Consider the following 26,542-nt stretch of genomic DNA (forward strand, 5'->3'; position numbering starts at 1 on the left):
ATGACCGAGGGAGCTCCCCAACGTCTCTATGAAAGGGAGCTCCCAATGGTCTCCCTCTTGTATTTGTATATAAATAGGGGAGTGTTCCCCCTATATTTTTTCATGGCTTCCCAAAGCACATTTTCAATAATATTTTATTTTTAATTGACTCTTTGTATTGTCCTTTAGTGGACTTTTGTCTATGCACTTTTGTGCTTGTCTATCTACTTTGTAATTGTCCACTTATGTGCTTTTGCACTTTGCTTTTGTAATTCCACATACTTCATTACAACTGCTTGCATCAGCTTGCACATAGGCACATGACTGGTTTTGATCTTGAGATGTGGGATTAGCATCACTCCTCAATCCCACTCCGCTGGCCAAATGCACACTCTGCTGCAGGGCCAGCTCCCAGCATCTTACCCAAAATCATTTTAAGTATTTGTTGCTGATAAAATTAAAACAAATCCCTTTTGGTGTTTGTGATATGCACTTACACTTCAGCTATCTGCGACATTTCCTAGACTGGACCAGATTCCATGCAACACCCAAAATAATGTCCAAATGAAAGTAGCAGGATGATTTTTGAAACATCCTCTGTTGTGTTCTTTGTGACCAATGTTAAACTAATTGATGAAATAAGGAAAAGAAAATTAAACTAAAACATAGTCTTGGTTTTTAGTTGACATCAGTGAATATTTTAGGACTGTTTCATATTGTAGTATATAATGGTATTCTACAGATGCAAACTTTGTAAGCAGGATGCACTAGTAGTGGATTTCGTGATGGACATATCATCTTCACATATTTTTTTTTGTATTAATATCATGCTCTTGAAGTTTCTGGATATCATAATCTGACATCAAATATTCATGAAAAGAGATAATGTCTGCTTTTTTCTTTTTCATTCAAGCTTAAATTACGGGAGAGTATGAAAATGAGCTTTTCTTGTAATTAAAGACTTGCCATCTTCTGCGCTCTTCAGCATTCAAGTATCAAATTAATTTGGCAATTCTCTCACCTTTTTCTTTTTCCTATGATATAGGTTGAGCAAAACATAGAATTTGTACAGAAAAAAAGGGATGAGATTGCTTTTTCTCCAAATGACCAAGCATCACTTGAATCTTTTCTCCAGGTGTGCTAGTGTTTCTCTTTTTTTTTTGTGTTTACTAGCCATCTTCTCTCACCAACTGTTCTAATATCTCTAGGATGAAAAGAGAAAAGGGAGTGCTCCTTTCCATAAGTATCATGCAAGGATTGTTGAGGGATCTCTTTCTAAAAAAGCTGAGAAGAAATCAAGGTAATAGATGGATTTTTGTTAGAAATCTCCAATAATTAATTAATTCTCTGCTTGGCTCACAAAGGCTTCAATATAATCACAAAACGATATATACCCGAAAAAAATGCGATATTTTAAAAATACTGCTAAAACCCTCACGATTTTTTGTAAGATTTTGAAATATACAAAAAAATCATGCCGCTTCTTTTGATGGTGTGAACTTTTTTTTTGTCAGCAATCATTCAATGCTGAGCTGAGCTGGCATTGAATGGCGCATGTCAGGCAGCATTGAATGCTGACTACCGATGGCAATGGCTTTTCACTAAATGAAGGGGAGGCACCATCGTTTTATATAGCAGCTGAGAGGGCCTTCCCTCCCCTACACATTTGGTATGGTACTATTCAAGTAGCCGATTAGACTCTAAACAACTTATGCATATTTTTTTAAAGGGAAACTGTGTTATATGTTGCGTATCATTTAAACTTCCTTCACCCCATTGTTGAAACTACCTTATATTATATGGTATTTTGTAAATGCCTTTCACCCCATTGCTCAAAGTAACCTATGTTGTATAGTATTTTTGTAAACGCCCCTTACCTCATTTTCAAAATCTCTCTCTCTCTCTATATATATATATATATATATATATATATATATATTTATATATATAAGGTGCTCCCAGAGCACCTACTCTCACCTAATAGAAGCTTCAAATTTTCAGAATCTGAGTGATTTTTTCGTTGATCAGACCCTATAGATATGATCTACAACTTTGCTTTCTAGTAGGAGGGAGTAGGTGTTCCCGGAGCATTACTCTATATTAATAATGATAGGGTGTTCCCCGATCACCTACTGCCACCTAGTAGAGGCTTCAAATTTTCAAAATCTGAGTGCTTTTTTCGTTGATCAGACCCTATAGATATGATCTACAGTTTTTATTTAGTGGAAAAAAATGTTTGGATCATGTGATTATGTCATACATGTAGTTTTTTTTAAGATCTTCCAAAATCAATGGCTCACAAGGTACCAAAATTTTATGACTAAAAAAGCCTATTTTGAACATGATCCAAAACATGATTACTATCAAATACACTGTTTTAAGTACATCTATAAGATCTGATTGAGAAGATGCAACCTACAAATATGATTTCTAGTAGGTGCTCCGGGAGCACCCTAGGATTGCTCTATATTAGTAATGAATGTATAAATTTTCAACTTACAGAGATTTTCCTGAGGAAAACTCACTTTTTTAACCTGAGAATGAGATTTGTAACTGTGATACCCAGAGTGTGCATCCCTTGCTTTAAGCCCAAGCATCAAGCTCTATGGAGGGATTTTATGTGCTTGGGAGTGGGCCATACGGCAGAGAATCAATCTCTACCGGGCCCCACCACCTGAACTGGGGTTTCCTCTCAAAAAATATAAAAAAGGCAATTCTCTGCCTGCCAACTAGAATTTTTGCTGAATAAATTCATCTTACTCTGGTGGTTGTCAACTTGGTATTGCAGCATTTTGGAAGAGCCGACTTCAAATTCTATTGAAGTTACAGAGCTTGTAAGTGGAATGAAAAGGTCAGGCAAAGGGAAAAGAAACTTGAATTTAAATTCTCTGAGTAAGAAGAAGAAACATAGAACATGAGTGTGCATTCCGTATACCTTTTTAACCGTCGTGTTTTTCATTATTGTTTAATATTGAATGATAATAACTGGATTAGTTTTATTTAGTTTTAGTCATCTAAATTCTGTACATGCTGACGAAGTTTTTGAGGGCTTATATGATGAAATAATTCCACTGGAGATCCGGATAAACGGCAATTCATTGAAAGGTTTAGTGCATGCTTGATATTGACTGATCTAATTTATCAAGATATCTGTGCATGAGCAAGTGACTTTTTAAGTGTTGTTGTTTCCAATTAGGAGATTCAATTCATATCAGCCGATTCACATCGATTTTAACATAAGGATATGTACTTCATGCAAGATTGATTGGCCTAGTTGTTTCCTCTCATTTGATCGTTTGACTAGTCACCTCCTCTGTAGATGTTTTTAGGTTTTTTAGTATTGTTTAGACCATTTAATTTCCTTTTTAGGCCGTAGATGCCGTTTGACTCAATTATTGGCTGTTGGGATCGAGTCTATAATAACTGAAGCCTATCTTTTATTCCTGTTATCCATCTCTCTCTCTCTCTCTATCATTTTTTAACCTAGTGTGAGTCCCTTTCATTTTATTAAAGGTGCTATCTTAAGTGATTTGTGCCAGGCAGTTTAGTTGGACAACACGTTGTAGATTAGACTCCATGAGCAGGCCAAGCTCAGTTGTATCCTCAAAGCCAAATTGTGTAAAGTTCATTGCACCAAATAATTTTCAGAAGTTGGGCAATTTTCACTTTATAATTATGGTCAATGTGTTGTATAATTAACACAATTGCTTCCTTGTTTGGGGTTGGTGACGGGGTTTGAACTGCTTTCTACTACCATGTTTTTTTTTTGTTTATAATTATTCATTGTGAACTCCTTATATACATAAAAGATATAAGACATTGGAATAATTAATTAAAAAAGATTGTAAATACAAAGAAAGAATTCACAAAACAACTTCTAATAAATACAAATTTTGTAAACCATCTGTACTCTAATATAATGTTATTTGTGCTTTCGCCGGTTGTGGCCAATTTCATAAAAAATGATTGCACTTGTATTACCCAACATTTTTGTGTTCTGTTTTTTGTTTCTTCTTAAGGTATCTTGTTTTAGGATGCACTTTAGGTGGTAAGACTGGAATAAGGTTTGGAGGAGTGATGTGAGATATTATCCGTCATTAGAAAAAATGAATAAGTATTATATGCAGCTTGATACGATTTAATAGTGTAGAACTTATCGTAGCAATCTTCTGATAACTTGTCTTCGTATAAAATGCACGTGATTATATGTTTGCACAAAATCTCGCTAACCTGTTACTCTCTACAAGAGCATGTTTGTTTTTTAAGATAAACATTGCAATTGTGAGAGTGATTGTAGGCTTTGTATCGACGATGAAGGCAATGCACTACTTGAACACATAGATTTCGTGCTTCTTTCTTACCATCGTCCAACTTTTTTTTACTTTAGGCACCACACATGTTATGGGTATTATTCTTTTGGTTTTCAAAAAGTTTCATCATCATGAGATAAAGTTTTTCAATAAGAGGATTTAGTGACTTGTCATATATTGTGAGAATCCTCGCATTAAATCTCTTTACTATATTAGAGGTTAAGCGCTTGTACATTCTAGTTGAAAAGTATATGTTAGCCTAATGTTTTTCTTTTATGACCTTAGTTGCATACTTGTATGCATCTTCCCTTTGCTCCTGAATCTTTTTAAGAAAATAATTATACTCTTGTCTCGTGAGTGCTTTGGCTGTGCTTTACCAAAGTTGACCTAGTGATATTCCAAATTTATGTTAAAAGTTTTTCGTAGTGTTTTGTGTAAAATTCAACCTGACAATTTAGCCATGTATGAGAGAACATATTGTGTAGCTTTGTGTGCTTATTTGAGATAGCTGTTAATTGTACTTTAACTTTGGGTATGTCATTGTATTAGTGTCTCAATTGTGCATTCACATGCATAAAAAAACTACACCCATGATTCATTCGACTCGTTATCTATAACAGTAAATGCAACCAAAAATATTTGATCACAAGGATCAATACCATGGGCTGACAACAATATTTATGTATTTTTCTTTTAGGAATGTGTCATCTACCATAAGAAGTGGAGGGCTTTCTTTAAAAAACTGATCAATGCATGCACGAAAAGATACGGACATGTATATAAATCTATGTCGTCTATCAGTTTCAATGCACATTGTCGATCATCGGTTAGTCGTCGTCAAATAATGACAATAGGCAAAAATCATCTTGAAAAACTCTTCGAATAAACCATATAGGATCACCTTAGTCATTTCTCATTAATGTCATGCTTGTTTGTACGTAACCTTCATACTTTCCTTGCGACTAATGTCATTTAAGATTTCTTTTAGAGTTAACTTTGGGTTATCGTGTAAGTGTTCAAGAATAACACTTGAAATCCACTTGAAAGATATTTTTTTCACTACTACGTTGTCCAATGATCCACCACATGTATGCTCACTTTGATACATCTTCACTTGAAAGAATGATGTTTTCTGCACCTTTGTTCAATAGATCCTCCAAGTGGAATGAACCATAGTCCGCAAGTTATTTCTCATGCATACTACAGTTACTCTGTTATTGCAGTTTTTCATAAATTTTATTTTATAGTTATTTCTTATCACATGATCTTTAAAAAATTATGATAGTGCTAAAGATTATTAAACCTTTTGTCGATAACAACTTCTCGATCTTTTGACTATATTGATAGCCATTGAAATCGTTCTATATCATTAAGTCTTTTGTTACACAGTTACTCAAACAACTAAATTGACTTAACATCAATGATTGCCAATTGCTCTTTATTGAAATAATATTCATTGAGCAATAATGTAAAGTTTATAAATTTCTCAAAATTTTTAAATAAATAAAAGATTTTTTTTTGTGAATTATTTTGGTATTTAACTTTGATTAAATATCATTTTTAGCAAATTACTTAGCTAATATTGATTGATTAATTAGCAGTTATTTATGGATAATATTTTGGCATTTATTGAAGTTATTTGATATTTAATTGGGCAGTTATGATGTTTTGTATGAAGTATTTGGATCTCGACCTCAATATAGATCTAAGAGGATCAACCAACTCAAACGCAAGTTTGAACTATTTGAATGAACATATAAGATCCACTCAATCTCAAGTTATTTAGGATTGGATCTCCAAATGATTTCAGTCAACCAAAATAGATTTGGGTAGGGTTTTGATTTATATCGGGGCTTAAATCAGGCATAGAAGAAATTTAGATCCATTTGAGACGCAATTGGATCTTTCTTTAAAGTAGAAAGTGTCTTGGATTTATTTAGAGACCCAAATGAATTCTACTAAGTAAAATAAGATTTGGATATATTTAGATGACCCAAATGGATCTCACTAAGAAAAGGACTTTTGGATCCACTTGGAGACCCAATTCGATCTCATCAAGTAAATAAAATTTTAGATCCATTTGTGACTCAAATGGATCCTATTAAAGTATAATAAATTTGTTTGGATCCACCTAAGACCCAAATGAATCTCATTTAAATAAATAGGATTTAAGTCCACTTATGACCCAAATGAATTTAATTAATTTTATATATATATATATATATATATATATATATATATTAGTAGGTTGGATTTGGATTTAATGAGATCCAAATAGGTCTCACCAAAATCCAAATCCAAGCCCACTTGTTTTCCTACTTAAAACTAAAAAGAAATTCAAAACCAAATTCTAATTTCAAGTTTTTCTTTCCACACTCGCCTTTGAAAATGTTTTTTCCCCCTACTTTTTTTCAAATCAAAAAGGTTTTCCCCCTTTCTAATTGGATTTTTTCCTTTTTTTCTTCCTATAAATACTCTACTCATGCCCCCTCTGCCCATTACATTCCCTCTCACCTGTATCATAAACTTCACTCATGCTCCCCTTCACCCTTCACTCTCCCCTCTCTCGTGTAAACCCAGCACCACCACCACCACCACCACCACTGCCCATCTCTCTCCTGATTTTCGTCTTGCACCATACCATTGCCACCCGATTCTCTCCTTCCCACCAACTGGGCAACCACCGATGGCACCCACCAGTGCCACCTTCACTGACTCCTGGTGACTGCTTTAAGCCGCTCCTGCTGAACAACCTCCTCTCTTTGTTGAACCACCCTGTTTTGCCTCACATAAAATAACAATTGAATAACATGCTTTTCATCATAGATACTATGCAGCATCTTTGATATGCATTTTATCATTCATCATAAGCATTTACACAGGCTTAAAACTACGTAATAATTTCAGAAACATGCATATTCAAAAAACATGAGCCATATACATATATTTATTCATAAAATCTTGAAATACACTCGTATTTAACTATTCATAAAATCCAAAATACATATGTTAGAATATGTTTGTAAAACCTGAACATATACGTGTCTTTTATTGAAAACATGTTCAAAATACTCACATATGGAAAATTTTGATACTTTTTTAACATATGCACATTCTTGTTTATGAAAAACAAATATTACTTAAATATATATTTTCTCAAAAGGCATGCAACACAAACAATTTTTGAATATATATATATATATAAACTATGTAATTATGAAAACCCCAAGCATTTCAAAAAACCTAAAACTACACATATATGTTAAAGTTATTATAAACCTACCTTATAATGCATGTGGTCTCACGAGAAATAAAGAAATTTCAAAAAGGCCCTCGAGAATTCTCCTCGATTAGCATGACATTGATCGTATTTTATTGATGATCCAACTATGAGCGAGGACACGTATGCTAACCTCGGTTTCCAGTCCGATGATGGTAGTGAAGAACAAGGTTGTGGCGAAGGTGACGACCACAAGCGGTAGGGTCAAGGTTGGCGAAATGACCTCGCTGAAGGAGGTGATGGCTTTTGGTGACATCGAGGTCAAACTCGTGCTCAACTCAGCTTGGCTAGGTTGAGTGCGGGTCAGCTGGACCGACCCAAGTTCAGTTCCCCAAACGTGAAAGTGGGCACCGACAGGCTCTGTTGAGCTCCGGTTGGTGAATTGAAGAAGAATGGAACTTGTGTTTGAAGATATGTGTTAGTTACAGTATATTGCTGCATTATGGTTGTTTTGTGAATTTCTCATCTGTTGGTGAATTCATATACGATAAGATGAAACACTTATTTCTTGGTTTGTGTTGTAATGGTGAATTCATATGTGATTCTATTTTTATGCAAAATTATGTGTATGTGCATGCATTATGCACAAGAGCATGATGATGTCTTAATCTACCCCAACATTCTTGAGTGTGACTGATACTGTGTATTGTGTCTGCATGTGTGCACGTGCATGATTGGTTTGTAACATACTATTGGTGTGTCTGCTGTTGCTTTTCAGATATGGATTTTGATATGTTAAACAACTGAAGATATAGCTGTTATGCTAATATAAGATCTGTCTCTCTTTCTCTCCTTTTTCGCTTGACTTGAACGAAGAGATTAGTAATGTCCCTTACCAAGGGAGCAGGTTTTACAACTCCACCGAATGAAATTGTGCAAAAACATGAAATTAAGGCTGATGCATTTATGCGAACTGCTAAGAATCATGCCAGCCATTAATGTATTATGAAGCTGTAATATAGACTATGTTGGTCGCTTTCATTTGTGGTATTTTTCTGAATGTAGCCAGTTCATGAATGATTAAGCATATTTTCCCCTACTTCGTTGTGTTGAAGGTCATTTGTAAGGAGTGGAGTGGGAGAACAATGTCTACAGGAAGCACAAGGCTGGTGGTATGCTTATTTATGAAACCTACTCCTTATACATTTACTTATGGGAATATATTTATCCTGTTTTGTATAAAACTTCTCAGGTCTTGGGTGTTCCTTGGGAGGTAGATGATGAAGGTTTAAGGCAACACATGAGCCAATTTGGTGAATTGGTTGATGCAACAATTATTAAAGTAATTGTTCAGACACTGTTACTGCTTTGTTTGTTTTGAAATAATTAACTTAACATTGTACTTGTTGTGCCTTATTTTAATTGATTTTCTGCTTCTATGGGTTGTGGAACAAAAAGGGCACCATTACCTTCAATTATTTGTCAATTGCTTTTCTGTGGATTCAAGCACATGCTATTGTTTACACCCTAGCTCATAACTTCAAAAAAAAAAAATGATGACTGTGAGCTCCGAGTCGAGCCATGTTCCGAGAAATGCTATCTTGATGGTGCTCATGGCACCCTGACAAAAAAAAAAATTAAGTCCATACAATGTGTGTGAACCCCAAGGCGGGTTCGAGATTTTGAGAATCATCTTTGGTGCGATGACTCGCACAGGAAAATAATTGAGAAATCAAATATGAGATTTCTGAGGCTCTGGGTATACCTGAAAGAAGGTATATGTTACCAGACCCCTCGTAGTGCGATAGCTCACACTTGGTTATAAAGAAAATGTAAAATGAAATATAAAACCTTTGAGACTCTGGGTATACCTGAAAGACGGTATATGTTACCGGATTCTCCAGGCTCTGGGTACACCTGAAAGATGGTGTATGTTACCGGACCCATGATCTACCTTGGAGAGGGTAGGTGGTATGAGCTTCATTGATGTTCGTGTTTTCGTGAGAGTTAGGCATCTCACCGTATGGTCTCAGTTCACTACAATGTCTATGCCTGTGCTTACCCACAGGGTGAGAGTAAGATAAACATTAAATAATTTAAGTTGACTGAAAACTTATTCCTGAAGAATTATGTACTGTTGATATGACTTTCGTAAAACTTGTAGAATCTACAGTTTGTGCTAATGTGGATAAATGTATCTTTAGTTCAATCCTCTTTTGCACTGTATCATGAATTGAAAGCATAATCATTTTCTTAGAATGATATAAATTTTCATGCTAGTTATATCTGCAGTTGTTGCACATATTTGTACACAAGACACTGAGCACCACATATAGATATAATGCTTCTTATGCAGACAGGGGAGTCTGACCCTTCTGCATTAAAATTTTTCAGGTAACGCATAATTGGAGCATCGTGGAGTCGTATTTGGAAGTAGTCAAGAGATCTCAGTTTTTCAGTGTTTCCTATTTGAACTCTGATTAGTAGATTTACATTTCTGTTAAGAGATGCAATTAATGACATTAATGCTTTAATTAATGAATGGTATGCTTTTTTTGGTACTTCTCTGTTTTACCCTGTAATGCACCTGACTTGTGTTTTTTGCACTTCCGCTATTTAAAAAAAAAAAAAAAATTTACTCCAAAATTTTTACTATAAAAAGTTGGGGCGTTACATATTGACTCTACAAAATTACAAGTACTGAATAGTCTACTGGAGCGGTAGCAGAAAGTTGTGGTGATGTTGAGAATCAGTCATTTTCCTTTCTCGAGAACTGACTATTGAGTACTTGTTACTACTGTTTTTTTGTAAAGACATTATGATTTATTTTGGAATGAAAATACTCTGATTTCTAAAACTGAATCATTTTAGAAATGTTATCTCCGTTAAGGATTTAGTCTTATTATTGTTATCGATCGAATTTATAACTCGCCCGAGGTTTTCAATCGGAGTAAAAAAAATTGTGCAAGTTTTAAATCTTGGGGCATTGCAGAGAACTTAGTAAAACCTAAACATTAGCATAAAAACATAAAACAATTATACTTCTTAATAAATGCTCATATAGTTAATACAACATACCAAGGTTTGAGCTTCCCATGTATGTTTAATGCATCATTTTTTGCAACAATTATTTATCTCAAGCCATAAGTGTCTTGGTCATCTCCTATCGTTTCTGAGTTTGGCTCAATAGATATGGTATAGTCATGATTAGAGTTGTTGCTACTATATATGTCATTATCATTTTCTACCATCTACGCCATCGTTAATTGATTGTTCGATCATATAAATTAATAAAAATTTATTATCTCATCCTTTGATTCCACGCATGCAACAATCTTGCATTTTCAACTTTTAAAATTAACCATGAAAATATCGCATCCATCATCACACTTACATCTAAAATATAAATTTCAATGTGTACCGACCTTTGCCTTTAGCTATAGAAGGTTGAATGTCATTCACATTGTTGCGATGATAATCACTAGCACTGAGCTGCAACGCTGAATATTTTGTCTAATCATATACATTAATTGTTCATAAAAGTTTTGCATTGTTTGCACATCGAATATCTATATTCTTAATCGGTTCAGGCAATTGCATGCCCTCCACGTGTATAACATTACTATCATTAATTGTTTGGAAGACTTGCATGTTTAGGACATCAACATCATTCACTGTTTGAAACAATTTGATGTTTGAAAATGAATCTATGAGATGAATGCACATTCTCCACAGGTTTTTTATCATTGCATTTATCAACATCTTCTTTTACATCTCTTCTAAGTGTTTCTTAAGTATACTGGAGGCTAACTAACTCTTCACTATATTCGATTTTAAGAGACAACATAGCCATGAGTTCTTTAAAGCTAATATTTTTTAGACTACTAAAGCTCTCTAGCTACGATCATCAATGAGACGCTAGTGTAGTTTAACAAATATTGAGGTCATCATTAACTATATCGGCAAAAAACTAATACGTATTACACCAACAGAGTCAACCTTAGCCTCATTACACCAATACAAAAACACTTAAAATTAAATAAAGAATAAGTAAAAACACATAAATCCTCTACAACACACACACACACACACACACACACACACACACACACACACACATATATATATATATATATATATATATATATATATATATATATATATATATATCAAAAAAACCCTAAATGGTAAATCACGCAAAAACTATTTAATAAAACACAAGAAAAGCTAAAAAGCTAAAAAGGAGAAAGGAGGTTTGTATGGTTTTCCATGACTTTGGTATAAAATATGTGATTTTTGGTATTTATGATTTTAAGATTAATAGAGAAGAATGCATAAATAACATAAATTTGCACACTTGAGAATCACAAAAAAATATATGTGAATATACATTTAAATGAGTTTTTGCCTTAGTCGGCGGGCGAAACAATATAGCATGCAAACTTCGTTTGCCTATTTGCGATTTTGAAGAGCAGGCGGATTTCAACAATTTTAGGGCATTTAGAAAAACACATCATTTTTGTGGTACAATACAATCATTTTTTGAAACTATTTTCGATATTTGGATAGTAAAAACATAATTTTTACTTAAATAACATAAAAATAATAAAATAAGGTCAGTTTGTGTCAGTGTCTATGTCAATCTGCTTGAGTATACCCACTCATGTCACCAGGGACTAGGGTTTCAATGAGTCAGGTACCTGTCCCATCAGGGTATACCCAAACCCGCCCATATAATAAATTGTTACGTTAGAGTTGTGATGGTTCACAAAAATGAAATCCCAAGCCCAGTCTCACATAATTTCTGAAATATATTTGTACTAAAAAAGTATATATAATACTCAAGTCAGGTTGGATACCTAGCAAAAATTATAACCCAAACCCAGTCCGCATATTCTTTGGGTTGGGTTCAGATTGATCCAAATATTATTTGGGTTTGGGTCGAGTTGTGTACCTGGTACAAACCTGACCCATCGACAAACCTACTAGAGACACACACCCAACATGGCGTGCCTCTATGACCTAGTTGAAAAAATATTAGATCAGCTCCAATGAGCACACGTAGACGAAATTTATTATCAACATTAGCCAATCAACACAACCCATGGCCACCTTGTTCAATCATACTATATTAAACAAGGGAAAAATATTGGCTATCTTAGATTATACCATACTCTCTAATAGAAATCACCTATTCTTTAGCTTTTTCTTTATATTTTTATGAATCAAGCCATATGGATATGATCTATATGTTTTGTTTAGTACAGAACAGGTTTTATCAATGGTGTGAATAATCAGATTGTCTTGGAGTTTAAGAATTCAATGGTTTACAATGCGTTAAAATTTCACTATTAAGAAAACTACCCTATCCAAAGTGCATTTTCTAATAAATCGGCCGTGCCTAATGCATTCATGTGGTCATAAGAATAAAACTAAGAATACAAAAATCGAAGTACAACCATCATAAGAATAAAACTAAGAAAACAAAAATCAAAGTACAACCATCATAAGAATAAAAAAGAGAAAAATATATCAATATAGCTGGCAACCGATATAATGTATTAATACAATTCCAAGACTTCTGGATTTGGAATCGGGTTGAGTTTAGACCATTATTCTTTTTCGTTGAAGCTTTGTTTGGATCCAATCTATTTCCCCTTGTTTACATGAACAACTCTTATTACCAACCTTCTTTTGAAGTATTGCCACACAAAAATTGATTCTAGACCCAACACAGATATACCAATCTAGATGTTTAAAATTTTACTTTCAGATTCTAACCTACTATGAACTTGGACCCACCCAGTGTGCTAGTCTGGGTCGTGGGTATCGACTCTCATGTCCAGATCCATAACCCATCGAGGCTTCTTGGTTGAGGGTTAGGGATGTCAATGGTTTTGACTTGGGTTAGATATCCAACTGAAACCCAACCCACTCAGCTGGGTTAGATGAAAAAAGTCACATCCAATTGACAATCAGATTTGGATTCAGTATAGCATTTTCACCCGGATCTGAATCCAAACCAATAACTAGTAAAAGACATATCCGATCACCTTTTAAGCTAATAAGATCCACATTCAATAGAATGGATCGGGTCAGTTCAGGTTGGGTCGAGGTATTATTGAATCTAACCTGATCAGATTCAGATCCAGATTTGGATGGGAGAAAATAATATCAAATTCAAATCCAGTTCACTAATTGGATATGTTTCTATATAGAAAAATGTCCATATTGTACAACAAAACATGACGTGTTTCCAAAAAAAAATTAAATTTTTTGAAAATCTGCCCATGTCAAAAATCACAACTTTTCGGTTGTAAAACGACTTTTTCACTCTTCACACGTGAATTTCCTTTGATATGTGAACTTCCCTCTCAAATATCCAAATATGTGAATTTTCTCTTACACATTTGCGAATGTCCTTATGCTTTCACATTTGTGAATGTTCTGACCTTCACATGTGAATGTCCAAATGTCTTCCTGCTTGTGCTCTTATGTGATTTATAGTAAAAAGAGTTTGTTGAAAAAAACTGACACTCCAAAAGCACGATGGGCATTTGGCAACACTTCAAAAGAATCACTAAAGCCTTTAGCAAAGCTTTTGCCTTTAGTGCCTCTGCATTACCCCTCATGCTGCCATCTCCCTCTGCATTAAACACAGTTCCTCTATCTGCTTGAATCTCACAACCCCTTCTCCTTTGGATCACTCAATTAATCGAGTTCTTATGTGGTTTATTTTTTTGTGAATATAAGAACAGCCTAAGCGGCTACCTGCGGGTGGGCTCACCATCCTTCTATGCTTTCAACCAGCTTTGGGTCCCTCAACTACCATAGTTCAAACTTGAACCTTCGATTGCTCATCCATCTTACCTCCCATTCGAGCATTATTGACGTGTGATCAGAAATGGATATAGGCGCCGCCCCATGGTGGCTCGTCCATCACAGAGTCGCTCCCACCACCCCTACTCACAATGAACCTTTCAAATTTCTGCATGCAAGGGTCTCTTCTCCTGACTGACTAGGTATAAAGTCACCCGAGATCTGTAAATCCACCATATCCAACTCAACAAAATAAACAAACTGCCGCATACTGCTAGTATATCTTTGTTCTCGGTTGGATTCATAGGTACGTAGAAAATTAAATTTTTTAGTTATGCACCAATTTGCCAAAACTCTTTTACCCTAACAAGTTAAGCTCATCCTGGAAAGCTCTTTTTAAAGCAAATATAGTTGGAGCATATACTAACGTGAGCATTAAAAAAATGCTTGAATTTAGCTGTTCAAAATACACCATGATCGAAAATAGGCCTTTGTCCATAACCATACCACTAATACCTTCCCTTCAAACCACCAAAATATCCCCTGATATGCCAATCGAGGAAATAAAATCAAAAGAACAACCTCGCCAAATTTGTGCAAGGAAACTGACTTCAAACATTTCCATCTTTGTTTCCGAAATACAAACAATGTCCACCTACTACCATGAGTAATGCAATAACGGCCCCCAAACCATATCTACCTTCCATTTTAAAAAAGAATGCCTCCCGTTCCCACACCCTCATGATTTCCCCCCTTCCATTTTAAAAAAATACTTCTTCCATTCTCCAATTGTTTTGCACCTGGCCTTTAATGCATGAGCACAGCGAACGAGGAATCACCTCCCCCTGCCACTGCTGGAGGGGAACCAACTCGACGATCGGTGAGCTTTCTTGGCCAGACGAACTGGCACCAACAACGGCTTCCTTTCGATGCCAAACCAACCACTGATTCTTGAGGCGGGGCTGCCATTGTTCAGCGATGGCCTTGACAGCCTTGCAGACCCGCTGGTCCCTACTGCCCCCATGACAACAATCTTGCTGGGGGCTGATGAAGTTGTGGATCCAGAATTAGATCCAAGTCCAACAAAAAAGAAGAAAAAGTGATGAGATTGAGATCCAGGATTCAATTGGATCCGTAGTTAGTATTTAAGATTTGAATTTCTGTTTTGGGTTTGCTTTCAAATCTTATCCAAAATTCATGGTAGAGTTGGGGTTTTAGTTTTTTATAAATACTTGTTATGAGAGAGGGATTAAGGGGAGTTAGAATGATTAAAAATGGCTATTTTCTTGAGTTTTATGTAATTTTTAGTTTTCTTTGCTTTTTTCAATTTCAGTGCATATAAATAGTGTAACCTAGTTTTATGGTAAAATCAAGCACTCTTGATTTACATCAGTTGGTATCTTGTGACAATGTCATGAGGTGTTCAAGAAAAGAAAATGACAAAAATCATGGTTGAAGCAAAGGATAAAGTAACAGATTGGCCGACGAAACTAATATCCTTGAAAGCGACTATGGTGGAGATCAGCAAAAGTCTTGCCATGCTGGGATGAACAATTCAATCAAATTAGGAGAAAAACACTATGTTTGAGGCGTTCATGCGATGATTATACGTGATTCGTGGGAAGACACCCATGAAACAAAGGTTTTGACACTTGGTAACATCCCACTAATGAGCAGCGAAAACGCTCGAGAGACTGCCAAATCTTCCTCTTTGGTACAAAACGATGACAGAGGAGGGCCTCATCCCTCTCCTTTTCTGGCTCCTCCCTTCACGGCGACTCCACACCCTCCCTTTTTGGCCACCTTTATCACCGCTTGGAGGACCAGCCCCGACACACTCAGCTCTTCCTTGTCGGTTGATGAGAACTGACAAGTACCCGTCGCCCTGGCTGATGGGCTCGACGGTGGGTTGCAACTCACCGTTCGACCCTCCATGGACTCAGCAGCCATCGTGCTGGGGCACCCCATTGTCAAATTGCCATTGTTCGGTGGGTTGCCGCCGGATAGGGTAGGCTGACAGGGGGCAACCACCGACAGACGGCCCTGGGCCACCGCCCCCCAAGCGGCGCCCGACTGCTCATAGGAACCCCTCACACGGGTTCCTGATGTGAATAGGGTTTCGTGGGAGGGTACCCAGTTCATCCTAGGAACCGGTTCTCATAACCGGGTCACGACAATAACGGATTTCAACACCCAGGACTTGGTTTCGGGTATTTGGGCCTCAGATCATAGCCAATTTTCATCGGGTTTGACCCCAGACGCCCTACTTTCGGGTAGTGTAAGTCCAGTCCAAGGTATTATACCTCCAGATTAGACCCAAAACCTTGATTTTAGTCTAAATAATTAGATGCAAGCCAAAACTAGACCTAATTGGTCTCGGATGGAGCTCTAGTTCCAATTCAGACCAGCAGACCCAATATAATTTTGGATATGGATCAGGTCTTAACTAGGCCTTTTACCCTCAAAGCTCAATCCAATATCTGACATATACCAATCCAATTCGACGATCCAATATCCTCTTTCGATTGTGATCTGGTTCCAAGCCCGATATCATTGCCACCCAAACTTAAATCCGACCCATGAACCGAACCTCACCCAAACCCAAAATCAACCTCTTGAACACCAAACCTACCCACAACCACACATGTATCCTAATTATCCCCCACCTAGGCCTACAAAATTAGGGATGGCAGTGGAACGGGGAAAAATGGGATTCGACTGAACCTGCCCCGTTTGGACTGGAGATGGACATAAAACGAGGAATGAACCGGGGATGAAGGTGAAAATCAAAACTTGTATAGAGATGAAGGCTGGATGGACTTACTCTTGCCCCCGCCCCATCACCGATCCCCATTAATGAAATTATTAATATATCTTTATATATTATAAAATCTTCATATATATACATATGTTCCTAATCTTAAACATTTCCTCTCCTTATTTTCTTCTTAATGCTCTTAAAATAGGAATAAAGTTATTTTGAGACGGGGATGGGGACAGCATCAGGAATGGGTCTAAACCAGTGTTGTGAGAGGCGTACGCCTCAGAGGCGAGGCGCATGCTCAAGGTACTGAGACGTTGCTGTGATGCGCTTAAAGCTAATATAAAAAAAAACTGACTGAGCATTAAACAAAGGTCGTTCTGATGCAGTCGAATACGCATTAAATTCAATCGGCATTATCATTTAACAATGTACGCTTGGAAATAAATTTGGGAGAAAAGTTGTCACAAATTCAGTCATTCTTATGTTGTGAGAGGCGTACGCCTCAGTACCTGAGGCGTACGCCTCAGAGGCGAAGCGCAGGCTCAACGCCTCGCTTCGCCTCATCGCATTTAACAACCTTGGTCTAAACACTTCCACTCCTTATTTTCTTCTTAATCCTCTTAAAAGTATATGCGAAAGTCGTACTGGATTTGTAGATATACATAAGAAATATTTACTTAAAGAAAGTTCACACATTTTTTGTGACATTCTCGCACATGATTTGCAATGTACTATATTTACAAAAGGACAAAAATATTATTAAAAAAACTGGGAAAATGATTTTGGATGTGAGGGGATTTAAGCAAATTAGGGGACATTTTGAAAAATGTGCCATTTTTACAAGGACAATACAATTATTTTACGAAGAATATGTATCCTTCTCTTTGTATATATATATATATATATATATATATATATATATATAGGTAGGTGCTTTTTTTTTCAGTTGATTTACAAGGAATCCCCCACCTAGATCATGGCTGCTTTTTCTGTTTGTTGTGAATAGCATCCAATTAGCCTCATTTTATATACATTTGAAAATTGTCTTAAGCTCCTCTTTGAAAGGAGACAAACTAAAACTTTTATAACATTTATTCTTTTGCTTCTGTTGTATGTGGCTTCTTGTTCATTTTTGTCGTGTAGCGGTTGTATTCTTGTGTTTTCTCTGTGCTATTGTGTAACTTGGGTATATTAATTTATTACCTTCTGTTTATATTTTCAAAATAAAATCTGTCATTAAATGGTAAATGGCATATATTGATAATCTGTGTTCTCCCACACTTTTATTGAAAAAATCTTGGCAAAATGAATAATTTTTAAAAAATTTATAAACTGAAGTTAAAAATATGTAAAAAAATTACTCAAATGCCAAAAGCAATAAATATGTCTCATCCATTGTTTTAAAAATGAAAAAGAAATGAAATATGGGAGAGTCCAGAGGCCGAAATAAATACTTTCTTGCTTAGGATTAAGTTACATTCAGTATTTATTGCCATTAATTAGTTAGGAGAAAAAGATTGAGAGAGATGTGAATGATAAAATAGGATTATCAGCCAAAGTTTTTTAAAATCATTTATGAAACATAAATTATGATATTTTAATTTTAAATTATCACAACATTTTGAAAAATATCGTGATATTTTAAATGTTAGAACTGATGAAAAGATATCATAATATTTTTTTAAAATATCATGATATTTGTGACTGTGCTTATACCTTCTTCCATTGCCTTGGTTTTCTTTTAGTGCAAAATTCAATTTTATGTTTTTATGAAAAACAGCTGCATTACTTGAGTTTTATCCTTACATACTTGTAATCACCATTGATAGTTGCTAACTTTTGTTTAGTTGCAAACTATGTTGTCAAAAGTGATACGTGCTTACCTAGTCAACTGGTACTGCCTACCCTACTTGTGTTCGCCTAATCCTCCCAGAGCCAATCCCTAGTTAGACAGCACAGAGTAGGATGACATTGTTTTCATTTTTGAGGTCTTAAATTAATCCTATGCACTTAATTCCTATATGCTGTTTTTTGTGCTTATTTTCTTTATTACTTGAGAAAAATGATTGCTTGGGCCTTGTTAGGGACTGTTGCAATCAGATTGATGTCAACATATATTCTTGTTAAAACCCACACAGATACATGTGCACACATGCATACACAAAAATTTGCGAGTCTCTATTACAGCTCAATGTTTCCAGAAGAGATGTTCTTGTAAGAGTAAATATTTGCATTTTAGAGCATACTAGGATCAGCATAGAGAATCTAGTACAAGACTAATGTGTGTTGCCAATTTGCCCTTATCTTCTCTTTTTAAAAAATTTCACAAGGTCTATTATATTCAATGATAAAATGATTGTGGGGGTGCGCTTCTTAGGAGCCTTAGGAGGTCAATGTTAACATAATTCCTGCTTGCATGAGTAATTCAAACCATTTTCTTCTTATTAGGTGTTGATTAAATGACATAATCGATGCCGATATTCTTTTTAGAATAATTTCTAGTGTATCAGTTGAAATTTTGTGTTGATTCTAGTGGAGTGGGTATTATTCTTGATCGTAAAGATACCGATGCTCGACTTTGGAGAGCATCACACAATTTCACTTTCCCCCACTGATTAATTGTCAAGCATTTCACAATTTACTAAGTTCTTTCCTCATTCATGTATGTTATTCAGGAGCTTCATTGTTTCCATTGGTTAATTGTTAAATGAAATTGAGTTTTCCAAATAGTCTGAGTCATATATTGCAAGTTTATATGACATGATTATTCAGGAGGTAGTGATGCTTTTTCAGTTTCCAGAAAGTAGCGAAATTTTTTTACTGAGATTCTAGCTAGATTATGGGCGTAATATCTTTCAATGTATTATGGAATTATCTGTGCGCATACATTTGTTCCATTTTGTATAGTTGTCTTAAGGTGAGGCAATTAATTAACGATTTAACTTGAAATGCAAGTGTTTATGTTCATATATAGTTATGCTCATCATTGTTGTCAGATATCCTGAAGGTATTATAAATCAGGCGCTCGACGACATTTTTGCAGATACTTTTGGTAATGATGTTGACAATGATTCAGTTATAGATTCAGATTCGGAAAGTGATGGTCTTCTTTCTGAGGTAATGTCATGCTCTTCTAAAAAGCCGGCCTCATCTTTTTCTAATTCCTTATTTATTTATGAAAGAGTTCTGAATTATGATATTGGTTTCAGGATTTGAATGGTTCTTATCTTGTTAAAGATGGAAGTGATGATAATTCAGGTTGGAACATAATTACAACAGTGAAATTTGGTGTTTGAAATATCCTAAATTTTTGTTTTAGTAAAATCGCAAGAGGATATTTTTCAATATAATTGCTGTTGCTGTAGATGAAAGTTACCATACTGCTCTATCTGAGCAGAACAAGACAATTCAGGTGGAACTCGTGAAGCAGAAAAGTAAGTTAGATCGGCTGAAAAAGGTAAGAACGACCTTGTACTTAATTAAGACCTTGAAATGACCATAGATATGAAGCTCAACATGATGGTATGTCTAACTAATATAAACATGTAGGGTTTGTTTTAAAAAATTTCTCTCCTATTTTGAAGACAAAAAAATTGATGGCTCACATTCATCATTGTAATGCACTTAGTTTTACCCAAAATGAACTAATGCTAGGGATGTCAATCGATCACGTTTGAGTCAGGTATCTGAAAAGTACAAATCTGATTAGTTGAATCGGTATAGCAAATGAATCTGATTAATAATCAGATTCGGATGCAGTTTTCAGATTTTCATTTGAATCTGGATCCAAGGGTAATCCAACCCAATTCCTTATAAAATATATCTGATTAGCTAACCGAGTACAGGTTCAATATTGCCTTTTCCATCCAACTCTAAATTTGATTAAGCTAGATCCGGATTGGTCAGATTCACCAAGACCTAGATCTCAACTGAATATTTCCAGTTTACTACCCTGGCTAATGCTCAGAAAGATTTTCATGTTATGGCCCTTGAAATGTTGTATTCTTAAGTATGAAGAGCATATTTAAAGCAATAGAAGTGCTTTTTGTTTTTTATTTTTGCTTTTGTGTTTGCTCATAAAAAGAAAACAAGTGCATCTTTTGTGATATAGACAACTCTTCATACTTCTTTCAGTACGACATTATTTCTGGATGCTTGAAATATTAATAAGGTTATGTTTGCTTCATTGTTTCACCAGGACCCAAATTTTGGTGAGTTTCTGGAAAAGCATAGTTTGGAGCTGCAAGCAATGAAGAAAAAGTAAGACGTCCATCACTTTCCAGTTTCCACATGGCCATCATTGTACTGGCTTTTGACATTCTATTATCATTTTATCATTGGTAGGACTCCTATTGATATTAAAAAATTTTGATGCCATAAATGGTTGTCTTCTTAGGTTTTATGTCATGTCGGTAGTCATGTTATCAAGCCTACTCTTCTTTGTTCTTTTTTCCTTCACCCTTTTTCTTTTGTTTTTTTTTCTGGTGTGTGTCTATTCCAGATTGGTGTGCTCAAATCAGGCCAGATTGTGTCCAACTAACCAATCCTGATTGATTCCATAGATTATCCATACCAGTGGGAATCAATTTTAGAGTCAAGTTGAGTCAGATTAGTATAAAGTGGCAAGTGTCTGGTTGGACCAATCCATTGATTAGATCACCCAATTTTAACGTTCTTCAAATCATTTTTTGATAACTTTGCAGTGAATTTAGGTGGTTTTGTTCTTAGTTGTCATAGGCGCTAGGCGAAGCCTAGGCGGTGAGCCCCTAAAAAGCCTAGGCAGTCTAGGCAGTGCCCCAAATAAAAAAACAAAAAAAATATATACAAATATGTAAACAAACTACTAAAATTAATAACAAATATGTATACAACATAAAATCAATCAACAATAAGCAATAGACAAAACAAAATATGTCGTCAAACACTATAAGATAATTATATTAAATAACCTGCTCAATACATTGTCCAACACAAAACATTTAACAACACAATACATTTAACTAAACATAGAATTCTGAAACATATGTCTATATATAAAAGTCATCTTCATTCTTCAGTATCAAACTTCATTTCAACGATTTCCTTCATTTATTGCATCTTTTAGTGGCTTGAGATGATGATGGCAGATCATCTTCATACAATTTCTGTCCCACAAATGTTGCAGGTACTTGTGCCTTTCTCTCATCATATTTTTTAAGACTAGTAAGAAGCTCAACACAAATATCAGAAGGAATGCTATGTTTACATAATTTCACAGTGGAGTTAATATGTCCCACAACATGATATTTAAATCTATACAATCCTTCATGCATTATAAAATCACAAAAATTACACTTCACTATTTCTTTGGCATCTCTAAGTCAATAGTGTACAATATTTCAATGCAGGTTTCTTTGAGAGGCATCCTCCACGACCTCTACCCTCCATCGACTTACTAGAACACAAATGAATAAACCTAATCACTACAAAGATGTAAAATAATGTAACTGATAACCATGTTAAAAAATGAAACAAAGAACAATGGAATAAATAAACCATGCAACTGATAACCAATGCAAAAAATTAAAACATAACCAATTAATCACCAAATAAAAATATAAGCATACAGACATTTAACAAATCTACACACATAACATAATTAACTTTAACTGTATTTAAGTATAAAATAGTAAAAAAAAACCAATAAGTTTATAATAACAACTTAAATTTAATCCTTAGATGAACTTGAAAGTCTATCATCATCTTCATTGATATATTGCTCTTCTTCTTCAGTTTTATTTGCAGAGTTAGCTTATTCCTCTTCTTCTTCCACCCTCACCACCTTCTTTCCTTTGTCAAATATTTTCTTTCTTAGGACATTAGTTACACGTATTTTTACCCCCACCCTATGCCTTAACGCTCTGGATGCCTTATCAACAAGATCTCATGTAAGTGATGTGTCATTTTCAAAGATTATCATTGACTTCTCTTAAGACAATGGGGTCGAGATCTCCTTTTTTTCATTCTCTCCTCATACCTTCGTTTCAATTTATGATTATATTGCACAAAAAACAAACCATTCAACTTTTTATGCAAAAGTCAGTTTCTTTTCTTTGTATGAATCTATAAAAATATATATAAAGTTAAAATATATACAAACTGACAAATATTATTTAGTAATTAGTAGTAAATAATATTTTACTGCTTCAAAAGTACTTCAATCACGTTCACAACTGAATGTAATGCATGCGAGACCTAAGACTTGAACAACAAAGGTCTGGAGCTGGAGACAACCAATGGCAAAAGAAATCCACCAATCTACTATAAAAAAATCAAATTACATATAATTAAAGTATATGTTGAAACTTGGTTTGAGAAAAGATAGAAAAGTACCTTCACGATTAGCCCTAATCACCCTTAAGTAGTGATTAGGGTCAATAAAGAAAATTACACTAGAGACCATTGAAAGTTAAAATATAAACAAGACCACCCAATAAACCCCTCACGATAATAACTCTCAACACTCCCCCTCAAGCTGAAGCATAGATATCAATCATGCTTAGCTTGTTACAACACTTTGAGAATTCTGTGATAGGAAGGGGTTTGGTAAAAACATCTGCTACTTGATCTTCTGAAGAAACATGAAAAGTTGATATATTTCCCACTTGAACCATATCCCGAATATAATGACAATCTATCTCAATATGCTTAGTCCTCTCATGAAACACATCATCTTAATAGGCAGAGAAACCTTTATGCTCAATCCGGTAAGCATAGATTTTATCCAAATCATTTCAGCAGCAGTTTGTGCCATGACCCTATATTCTGACTCAACACTTGATCTTGCTACTACAGCTTGTTTCTTGCTTCTCCATGAAACTAAGTTGCCACCAACAAAAACACAGAACCCTGTAGTAGACTTCCTATCATCAACTGACCCTGCATAATCAGCATTAGTATACGCAACCACATCAAGATTTGCCTCTTTTGTAAACAATAGACCTTTTCCTGGAGATGTCTTCAGGTATTTAAGAACCATCATAGCTGCCTCCCAATGAACTTTTCTTGGTTTATCCATGAATTGACTCAATTTGCCAACAACAAATGATATGTCAGGCCTAGTTACAGTAACATAGAGAAGTTTACCAATGAGAGTCCTATAGGACTTCCTATCAACTGCCTCAGATTGCTCGTCATACAAGAACAATTTAGGATTCATGGGAATAGTGGCTGGTTTTGCACCAAGCATCTCTGTCTCCTGTAAAAGATCAAGCACATATTTACTCTGAGAAAGAACCATACCTTCTCTATTTCTTGCTACTTCGATTCCCAACAAGGACTTGAGAGGACCCAGATCCTTTGTAATAAAGTATTTCTGCAGATATGCCTTGGTGCTTGAAATCTTCTGCTCATTATCTCCCGTTAAAATTATATCAACATAAACAACCATAGTCACAAAACCCTTAGAGCTATTCTTTATGAACAAAGAATGATTTGATGGTGACCTCTGAACACCAAATTTAGACATCACCTCAAACAATTTGTGAAACCATGCACGCGGGCTTTGCTTTAGGCCATATATTGCCTTTTTTAGTTTGCACACTTTGCCACACTCTCCCTGTCGTTCGAAGCCAGGCGGTTGTTGCATGTAGACCGTCTCAGATAGATCCCCATACAGAAAAGCATTCTTCACATCAAGCCGAGTCATACTCCACCCATGATGAACAACCACAGAAGTAACTAAGCGTATAGTGCCCATTCTGGCTACGGGAGAGAAAGCCTCAAAGAAGTCCACCCCATATGTTTGGGTGTAGCCTTTGGCGACTAGACGAGCTTTGTGTCTCTCCAGAGTGCCATCAAAATGATATTTAATAGTGTACACCCACTTACAACCAACAATGTCTGCATCAGAAGGAGGATCGACAAGCTCCCAAGTCCCTTGAGAAATCAAGGCGTCCATTTTTTCTTGCATTGCTTGTTTCCATTGAGGATCTAATAAAGCCTGTTGATGATTGATAGGACTGGAGATGGCAGATAAAACAGATAGAAAGTTTTGCATGCTCTTTCCAATCTTGTCTGTGGACACAAACTTTGAAATTGGGTGCAGAGTACACTGACACATGCCTTTCCTCAGGGCTATGGGCAAATCATTTTTAATCTCAGGATCTGCTCTACGATCATCAGGATAAGCAATAGAATCATCAACATAATCAGGATCACTGACTGCAGGAGAAGAAGACAATGAAGGGCCACGAGAGGAGGCTTGACGACGAGTATACACCAGTGGAGGATCATGGAACCGAGTTGAAGAGGGATCAGAACATAATGAAGGCAATAAAGGAACTGACTCCAAAGGAATGGGAGGAATGGGTAAGGGAAATGATGTGGACATATCAGGATTCACACGAGACGCGCACGGCGAGAAGTAAGGAATGGTCTCAAAGAATGTGACATCCGCACTGATATACTCTTTACGAGCAATGGGGTCAAGACATTTGTACCCTTAGGAGAAACTTTGAACAAAGAACAATCAGGATAAAGTTGTCTGATAGGAATTTGGTCATTAAGAGCAGTAGAAGGCATTCTGTTAATAAGGTAACAAGAAGTAAGAAGGGCATCTCCCCAAAAAGAAGCTGGCATGTTTGTTTGAATCATAAGGGTTCTAGTTACTTTCAAAAGGTGTCGGTGTTTTCTTTCAGCTACCCCATTTTGCTGGGACGTATGGGCACATGAAAATTGAGGGCAAATCCCATTATCCCGATAAAATTGTAATAGTTTGCTAGATTTGAATTCAAGAGCATTATCAATGCGAACAATTTTAACAATGGAACCAAATTGAGTATTTATTTCAAGAATAAAAGATTGGAGAATACACAAGACTTCAGATCTCTCCTTTATTAAAAAGACCCAAGACACTCTAGAGTAGTCATCAACAATGACAAGGTAATACTTGGACTGAAACCTATTAGGAACCCGACTAGGCCCCCAAACATCAACATGAATTAGATCAAAAGGACTTTGACTAGTACAACTCTGACTTAAAGAAAAAGAACTACGATGATGCTTGCCCAACTGACATGCTTCACACTGAAAGGACGTTGTAGGAGAGACCTGTGGAATGACTCTTTGAAGCTTGGAAAGAGAATGATGACCCAATCTGAGATGCCATTGGTAGGAATTAGAACTTGATTCCACACACGAAGTTGCTACTCCAACAGGTTGTGTAAGATATAAACACCTCCCTCCTCATGGCCTCCACTAATCTTCTTCCCAGACAGCAAATCCTGAAATACACAAGAACCCGGGTCAAATATAACTCGACAATTTAGTTCTTTTGTAAGCTGGCTTACGGATAATAAATTCTTAGGAAACTGTGGAGCATGGAGAACATATTGAATCCGTAATGTAGGGGTAAAATGCACATCTCCTTGCCCCACCATTGGGGATAATCTACCATCTGCCAATTTAACA

At 35.7% G+C, this 26,542-nt stretch overlaps 1 protein-coding gene and 1 long non-coding RNA gene across 2 annotated transcripts in view; both read left to right on the top strand.

The window, feature by feature from the left end:
* LOC149818459 (uncharacterized) overlaps window positions 1–26,542 on the top strand; it is a 395,444-nt gene that overhangs the window by 261,214 nt on the left and 107,688 nt on the right. The window lies entirely within an intron of this gene.
* On the top strand, window positions 1,025–10,070 carry LOC149818466 (uncharacterized). The gene is made up of 5 exons (XR_016427356.1): window positions 1,025–1,114; window positions 1,188–1,279; window positions 8,625–8,681; window positions 8,762–8,851; window positions 9,904–10,070. It is a non-coding gene; the product is annotated as an uncharacterized LOC149818466 (long non-coding RNA).

Source organism: Nuphar pumila, chromosome 13, assembly GCF_984573655.1.
Source record: "Nuphar pumila chromosome 13, dmNupPumi1.hap1.1, whole genome shotgun sequence".
NCBI classification, from domain to species: Eukaryota; Viridiplantae; Streptophyta; class Magnoliopsida; order Nymphaeales; family Nymphaeaceae; genus Nuphar; species Nuphar pumila.